The sequence below is a fragment of the Antennarius striatus genome, chromosome 23 (genome assembly GCF_040054535.1).
Source record: "Antennarius striatus isolate MH-2024 chromosome 23, ASM4005453v1, whole genome shotgun sequence".
NCBI lineage: Eukaryota > Metazoa > Chordata > Actinopteri > Lophiiformes > Antennariidae > Antennarius > Antennarius striatus.
This window is the reverse complement of record NC_090798.1, coordinates 3,304,109-3,312,334: the sequence shown is the minus strand read 5'-3', so window position 1 is coordinate 3,312,334 and position 8,226 is coordinate 3,304,109. Positions and strand designations below refer to the sequence as shown.

Genomic DNA, 8,226 nt, shown 5'->3' with positions numbered 1-8,226 from the left:
ATTTATATAAATGATTGGTATTTTAAAGGTATCTTCTATGACAAACTGAAAATAATGTGAATTATCCTAATTCAGAATATCCTCTTTTTGCTCTTCAAGGCGTTTGAAGTAGTTCAAGAAACTTTTCAGAGCTTGTCCACATTCTTCATGAGAAAGTCTGAAATCCTTTTCAGCATATAAAAGACCTCAAATTACATCAAACTTGCCAAAAGTGAATGGGAATATCTTGATATCCCTGATGTTGCGTCAGACACCCTTTGATGATGTGCTACCTGCTCACTTCACGTATTAGAGACAGGATAAAGGATAAAACGGGTGATCATTTGAAATGATCTGACCTTGCCTTAAAAAACCATGTGGTTTCTGAATATAAGATTTTTTGCAGCCCAAAAATGTATGATGGCTTTTAATAATGAGTTTGAAATGCAAATTTAGTGACATCTTTAGAAAACGGTAAAGAAGAATACTTACTCCATCACAGAAAACATTCTGGGTACCATGAAATAGGATGCAGACTCGATGGCTCATCCTCTGGGATGTCATGAATGTTATTTAAGATTCTTATAATATGTTATTTAAAGGTTGTTTTCTATTCGATTTATTAAGTTTTTACTTTGATGCCCATCAAAGATAAAAACTGAAACGTCAGACAGATAACTAAGAGTCATCCTCTGGGAATGACGAATATCCAAACCAGATTTTACAGCAATCTGAGGGATTAGGAGGCTGAATGTTCCTCCTGCAAACCTGTGCAATCCAATCACGAAGCAGTTGTGCAATCTGTTTTAGGTTTTGACCATAAGGTGTAGCTGTCTCCCCTCAAAATACCTCACCTTGACCTGGCGTCGTCTTCGTGTCACTTTGACTCTTTTCATTTTTCTGATGCTCTGGCATTCAGGCATCTTCACAAACAAAGACAGCTTCCTCCATTACACTAACTGCCTGTGGACGGCACATTGACCTCCGGCGTTGCAGCTTTTAGTCTCTGTCTCTTTTGTCAACTAAATTTAATTTGAGAGGTTTTATGAAGCTGCTTTGAATGCAACAGGCTGCTTGCAAAGTCAGGGAGCAATAAAGGACACATTCAAATTCAGATGGCAATGAACAAGAACACTTGACACTGCGTATGTGTGCGCCTCGTTTTTTTTTTTTTTTACACGCATCTTGATATAAATATGTACCACAATTTCCTGTTAGTTGTCATGAGGGATCCAAATGCAAATTGTGTTTGTGCAAGTTCACATTGACTCATATTTCCCCAGATCACTTTGGTGTTTTTATTAGTTTTGAGCAGCTTTTCATTTGGTTACCTTCTTTAATGTCTTGTATTGCCTTTCTGTGACTTTGGTAATTATTTGATACATGGCCCTTGGCAGAGCGACATCAGTCAGCCTTCTGATTTGGTCCACACTGAATCATTTCACCAGATATTTGAATGGAAACTTTTGCATTCATTGTCCTTGAGAAGATGAATCCGAGTTAACTGAGTCATCCTTTGACTTTTCTTCTACTGCCACCATGGCGTTTAATGAAATATCAACACAAGATCCCAACAGAATCTAAAAATATAAAATAAAATATACAAAATACAACCAGTAAGGACATTTCTTCCATGTGAGCCCATTAAATTGAATCTGTGTTGTTTTTTAAAATACTTTTTTGTTGTTGTCTGAACATGAAAACAGGTGGAAACTGATTTTTTTTTTGGGGGGGGGGTTTAAAAAAAATCTAATTTTTGAGTCTATTGCTAAATAAACCAACTGTAGAACCAATGGTTCCACTCAACCTCTGTTATTTTCTGCAGAGCTTCATGATTGATATATAAAAAAAAGAAAAGAAAAAGAAAGAAAGACAGAGAGGGAGAGAGAGCAATATGAAATGCCTGTGGAACAATAAATTAATTCAAATCGATTTTTGTAACAGATTCTGAGGAAAATTGGGCTGGAGTGACTCATGAAAAGACACGACAAGATGATAAAACCTCATCAGTCTCAGTAAAAGACCACATGATGTTCACCCAGTAGGTGGACTAATCTATTATGAAGCACACTTATATATATATATATATATATACATATTTTATCTGAACTCTATGTGATCAAACATGACTCACACCCAGCTTCTAGCCATCCTTCCCCTCTGTGACTCCACCAACCTCCATCTCTATCCACCTTTATCTCCTGTGTCGTCTATCCCTCTGTCCTCCTGTCTACCAGCATATAAGCTCTTAATGAGGTGTCACGAACCTCCTGCTCACTCTTTTTAAAAGGTCCTGTTTCTTTGAGGGTGATCGGATGACCAAAGTTGAAACAGCGTTTGAGTGCCGGTTTAATTGAATTTAAAAAAAGGATGGTGCTTAACGTAACAAGCAACGAAAATCTGACCTGGATGCCTAGTCTGGCTCAAATTTTAAAAAATCCAGCTGTCCTCATGGGTGTCTTCAGAGCCCTCATATTGACTTCTGTGTGCAAGACAAGTAAATTAGTGAGGAGGGGTAAAATGCTGCTCTGATTTGCTCATTTTCACTCGACAGCAATGCAAAGCGTGAAGGAGTCTTTATCTGCGAGACTTCTTAGGAATCTGTCAGGCGATGGAGGTCGCTGCTTGATTGCACCTCCGTATCGGTATAATCATCTCTTTTTGTTTGTTCTAACAGTCTTTTCTTCCGTGCTCCTGCTTTATTTTTGTATCGTACCTTCTTGTTTCAGATTGCCTGCCTTACGCCCTGATTGGCGTCACCTCCTGCTTCGTCTTCCCCCCTCCGTGTCACTTCATTGTTGTAGCTCCGTCTCACAATCCTCCCTTATTCCTTCCGTCTTCTGACAGTTTGCTCAGTTTTGTACTGTGCCTGCTTTTTTTATTTATTTATTTAACTTTGTCACCTCACTTGAGTTGTATGCCAAATGTTACATTTCAGCAAAATAATGAGGACTGAAATGCAAATGCGCAAAAAAAAAATGAAGAAGGGGAATTTGAAGATCAGGGATTTGATAACTAAATATAAACCACAAAAGGCAAAGAGTATCCTAATGAGACTAAAGGAATTAGGACTAACACAAACTAAAAAAACACACAAAACAACTCAAGAAAGGTGAAACCAAAACTACTGAACACTACTCTCTAATGGAGCTAATATAAAATGATGATGCTGTTATTTCACTGTTGATTCTAGAACATAAAACAGATCATTGAAGACGAGGGAATAAGGGAGTTCTTCTGTGTGCCAAAAAACTTTTTTATTTTTTTTAAAGTAAAGACACAAATGAAGACTATCTGTGTTCTTAGACTTGCTTTTGAGTCCTGTTTCGTTCAGGACCGTCAGCCTGACCTTGTTGTGTAAGAGTGTGAAAGAGACACAGGGAAAAACCACTAAACCGTTAAATACGTTCTAACAGGAGGGAGATGAAACACTTGAAAGTCAATTTTGGCTTTCTTGCAACTTATTTTCTTTGCAACCTGCAATGAGCTGGCGTCTCATCTGGGGTGCACCCCCTCTTCTTGCCTATAGCCAGATGAGATAGGTTCCAGCAGACTGCAAGATGTATCCTATTTTCTATGTAGCCAGGCATACCTTTTCATGAATGTTAAGGTCTCATTAGTATGTATAGCTAATAATAGTGTTCCTTTAAAGAAGTAATTTTCATCTTCTTCTCCAATTCATAGCGGAAATTGATTAAATAAATGAGAAGTTGCAGCATCTGATATTCAAAGGGACTTTCTGCAGCGGCAGTATTTATCTCACAGTTCCGTTTTACAGTAATATATCACACACTTGTATATACTGTATATAGGGGGGGGGGTATTCTCAAATTATTGTCCCCAGGAGTCAGAAACCTGCTGCTTTAATCAGACTGATTTAGACCTCAGGTGGCAGGAGAGTCTTATAAACTGCAGTCGACTAGCCTGCAGAAGAGAAGCCATGACTTCTTTTGGGTTTAAATAAGACATTAGATCACATCGTGCTGTTAAAACTCACAGGACGACCGTAGTAAAGAGACAAGTACAGTGTGTGTGTTGCATAATTTATATCAGGACACTTCTTTTATATTATTAAGAAAAACTTGGCCAGCACCGGATTTACACAAGAGATGCAGGGCCGCTTTAAAAAGGTTTGATTTACAGTTACATTAGTGATTGGTTGTTTCTGCGTGTTTTGTGCTGCTGTCAGGGCTTTTAGTTAAGTCAGATCCTGCTTCAGGTTGAAATTTCCTTTCCGGCGTCCAATGTTTTCCTCGTTTTCCTGCTCACCTCTCTCAGTCCATTTATTTTCACCTGTATGCAATTAGCCTCTTGTGAGTTTCCTACACTTCCAGTTTGCTTGTAGATTTTTATACTGCTTGCATCCCTCGACCCCTTGAGTGTTTTTTTTTTATTAATATTGTATTTTCTTCCTTTGATTTCCCTTTTGTGCCTGCGTTTGTGTCATCTACATTCAACTGGATTTACCATCCATGTGTTAAAGCAAATTGTTTCTGACAAAGAACCATAAAACATTCGGACCTGCATTCAATGTTTGGGGAATTGTCGTGCAGCAAAGCTCCGCAGCGTTTGACAGATTCCTAAAGGTTGGGAATTACATGCATTGTAAGTGGAGGAACGCCTCAGTTTTTTTTTTTTTATAGAACTACAATATGACTGTGTAACATAATGTAAGGTAACAGGGTAAACAATAGATGCAAAGCAGCATGACAGAAGGTTTAAGGCAGAGGATTTGATCCATAAAACAGCAGGCAGACTGAGACATGGAGGAGAATCACCCTAAACAGTGAGAGTAGTATGAACGGAAATCCAATGGTGGGTTTTGTGTGTGCGTGCGTGTGTGTGTGTGTGTGTGTGTGTGTGTGTGCACGATGTACATCATGAAAGAGGGGATTTGTTGCTAAAGGATAATTAATTTTAAAGCTAGGGAGATGGGGGGCTAATTCCCTTTGCAAATTACAGTATTAGAGTTTATTCTGGAAGAGTGTGCTGCACAAATTGATCTGGCTAAATTGTGTATGAATAGCACCTCAATGTTGTTGCTCTTAGTGTGTAATTACAACCGAGATTTTTTGTTCTTTGCGTGTATTTAACAGTATCTGAATTATTTCACATGTCGTTTTAGGTGTGAATGTATCTCAGCAAGTTTTTGCGCAAAAGATTGGAACATTTTTATGGGAGCAAAACAGCAGTGCCACCAAATAGCCACTGGGGGCAGTGTTGCCATTATTCCAACAAGACACAACAAAGAAGAAATTTATTGAAACAGAAAACATCTGTATTTAATGACATCACAAACCGCCAACAATTTTTTATTCACAAAACACACCATCACAATATCCTCCCCCACATTTTTATGTTTGGTGTTGTTGAGGAAAGAGAATCAAGATGCCTTTAAAAAAGTTAATTTTTCTTCATAAATCTCTAGGAAGCACAATCATCACCTCCACTCCAGGTTATATGTCAAATGATGACCCGTGAAAGAGGCCATGGATCATACGAAAAGGAGATGGCTCGAATTAGATAAATTATACATGTATATAATTTATACAAATGAAATGCAATTTATTAAATTAAATTACGTTAAATTTCATGTTTATTTCACCACAACATCATCAATTGTCACTGAAAACCAGTACGCAACCAAGGGTTTTTTGTGAATGCCGTCTGATGCGCAGAAAGAGGCGTACGCACAGCATTTTTAATTTTTTTTTTTTTGCGTACCCACAAGTTTATACGTCTCAGCGCGGGAATCAACTCTTGGTCTGCGAACGGAGTCTGCGGTCCTCCTTCCCTCTCTCTGTCTCTCTCTCTCTCCCTCTCTCTCTGTCCCTCCCTCCTTTTCTCCCAGCAGTAGTCGGTAAGGAGTCCGTAGTCGCCGTTTCACCCGCGCTCTGGTCTCCGGTGTTAACTTTGTTTTCAGGACAAAAATCCACATCTTAATTAGATTTCGCACCTGTTTCTTGTGGAACTTACAGACCGACTGACTCATTGATATTTGGGTTCCATGCGTCAGTGCGGGACGCGCGCCGGACCCAAATGGACCGCAGAATGTGTCCGGTGCGCCCGTCCTGGTTCTGCGCTCCAATGTGTCCCGGACAAACTGAATAATTCTGAAATCAGCAGATGGACTGGAGCCATTCTAGTCTCTAGTTTACGGTTGTAGTGGGTGGGTGGGGGGCTTGTCTGCCGTTGCTCAAGAGATTAAACAGAAACGGAGATTCACTCCACCACCTGAAGGAAGGACATGGACATACTGTAGCCAGCGCGGAGAGATGGAGAATGTAGCAATAAAGAAAAGGGAATCAGAAACTGCAAGGACGCAGAAGGAACAATCTAATGTCTTCACGGGTGAGTGAACCTGCGTCTGAGTCAGAGAGAAACAAAAAAAATCGATCGACATAAAGAGAACATTTGGTGCGCCCTTGCGTCGTTGACGCAGACGATCGGTGGATAGAGGTCAGATCATTTCGTGAGTTTGGCGTGGAGAACTGTGAGGGTGAAAGTTGAGAGTAAAGATGCACCTAAAGCAGGACGATGAGCAAATTTGGATGAGATGAAACTTTGCCAAAAATCGACTCTTGGCCATGAAAACGAGATCGATACCGAACGATACCGAGGAGGAGACGCACTGAACGCAGCAGATCGGAGTTGTGCGTGTGTGAAACATCACCGAGCAGAGGATGACTGACGGAATATAGACAATGGGTGTAAATGCCGCAACTTGACTGTGCTTTTAGATTGACAGGTGGCTGCAGCAGGGGAGTTGTTTATTGTGAGACATGCGCCTTTACGCATCTCTACGTCTGACGCGCCGCACAATCGGCAGCATTGACTGATCCTTTGTGGTGTTTAGTTTTCAAATCTGTACTGGAGCGTCAAAATCTCAAGCCACGATGTGAAACGATGGGAAATCACACAATAATGAGAAAGAATGCTGAATTATTAACACTCAAAGCAAGTTTTTTCCATATTCTTCTGATTTGTAGCTTTGATTTGAGGGGAAAAAATGTTTTAGGCTAAACATTGGATCAAAAGATTTGACAGAATACAATGTGTTTTTTTTCTGAATGTGTTGGTGGGTTTTATTCATAGAAGAGGAGGAGGAGGAGGAGGAGTAGGGGGAGGGAGGAGGAAGAGGAGGAGGAGGGTGTGGCTGGTCGCGTGTCCATCCCTGCGCTGCTTTGCTGAAGGTTTTTTTGGGGGGGAGAATCAGCAGCACATACCTGCACCAAATAGGATCAGATCAGCTAGCTGAGTGTGTGTGTGCATGTGTTTGTATGTGGGTGTGTGTCTGTGTGTTTATTCAGTGAGTGTCCCACTAATCCACCTGTCTCCAGGGAGGATTAGAGCATTTGGGACATTTTGGGACTTTTTTTTTTTTTTTTTGTCTTTCTCCTCATCCTTGGAGTAAGATAACCTGTGTGAGGAAACATTTCTTCCTTCAGTTCCACCCCAGAGATCGAGTCACAAGTTTAACATTTGGTGGAGGTGTTTAGCCAAAGCGTCTGGCTGCCTTTTTTATGTGCAAATAATTGCAATAGCCAAGGGTGGTTGGCCTTGCTGATAGGGAGTGTGATGACGTGTGCCAACAATTATATGACCAGTTTAACCTTTTTATATTCAGCACAAGTCCGGCAGATTTTTAACACAAAATCCTTTTTTTTATGCTTGTTGAAGGGGTACTAAGTCACACATCATAATTTCAGTCTTGCTCCATCTTCCTCCTTCTCTCAAAACGTGGATCAAGATTTAATCAGTTTGTCCTTCAGTTTCTTTAATCTCTGAATTCCTCTTTTCCTTTTGGTGTTGCTTCAGTTTGCTGGTAAATCAAGGATGTTTGGTTCCTCCTCCAAAACCAAAGTGTGTCTCTCTCCAATTCCATTTGCACATCGTTTTATTCAGAAACATTCTCTGATGCTGTGTGATCAGTATTCCCAACATGAAATCTAACAATTTCACCAGCAGATGTAGTGTTGCGCTGCTTAGCGTATCATTCCATTCATCACCATTTTTCCATTACAACCATTCTATGAATGGCCGAGCGTATCCGAAATGATTGAGCAATCGCTCCTTTTTTATCTCTCCAACCCCCTACATGCTCACATTGCCAATAATCTCAAGCGGATAGACGGATGACCACCGAATGGTTTGTGAGCTGCAGGTTTATTTATGCCGGCTGTTTTCTTTTCCAATCAAATGTAATGTATGCAAAAGCTTCACGGACTGTGGATGTTAGATAAGATT

At 40.2% G+C, this 8,226-nt stretch overlaps 1 protein-coding gene across 1 annotated transcript in view; it reads left to right on the top strand.

Moving 5' to 3' along the window:
* The first annotated feature begins 5,852 nt into the window (after window positions 1-5,852).
* htr2cl1 (5-hydroxytryptamine (serotonin) receptor 2C, G protein-coupled-like 1) overlaps window positions 5,853-8,226 on the top strand; it is a 91,898-nt gene continuing 89,524 nt past the window's right edge. Inside the window, exon 1 of the mRNA XM_068308872.1 lies at window positions 5,853-6,330. The gene's annotated coding sequence lies outside the window, so the exon portion shown is untranslated. The remainder of the gene's footprint in view (window positions 6,331-8,226) is intronic.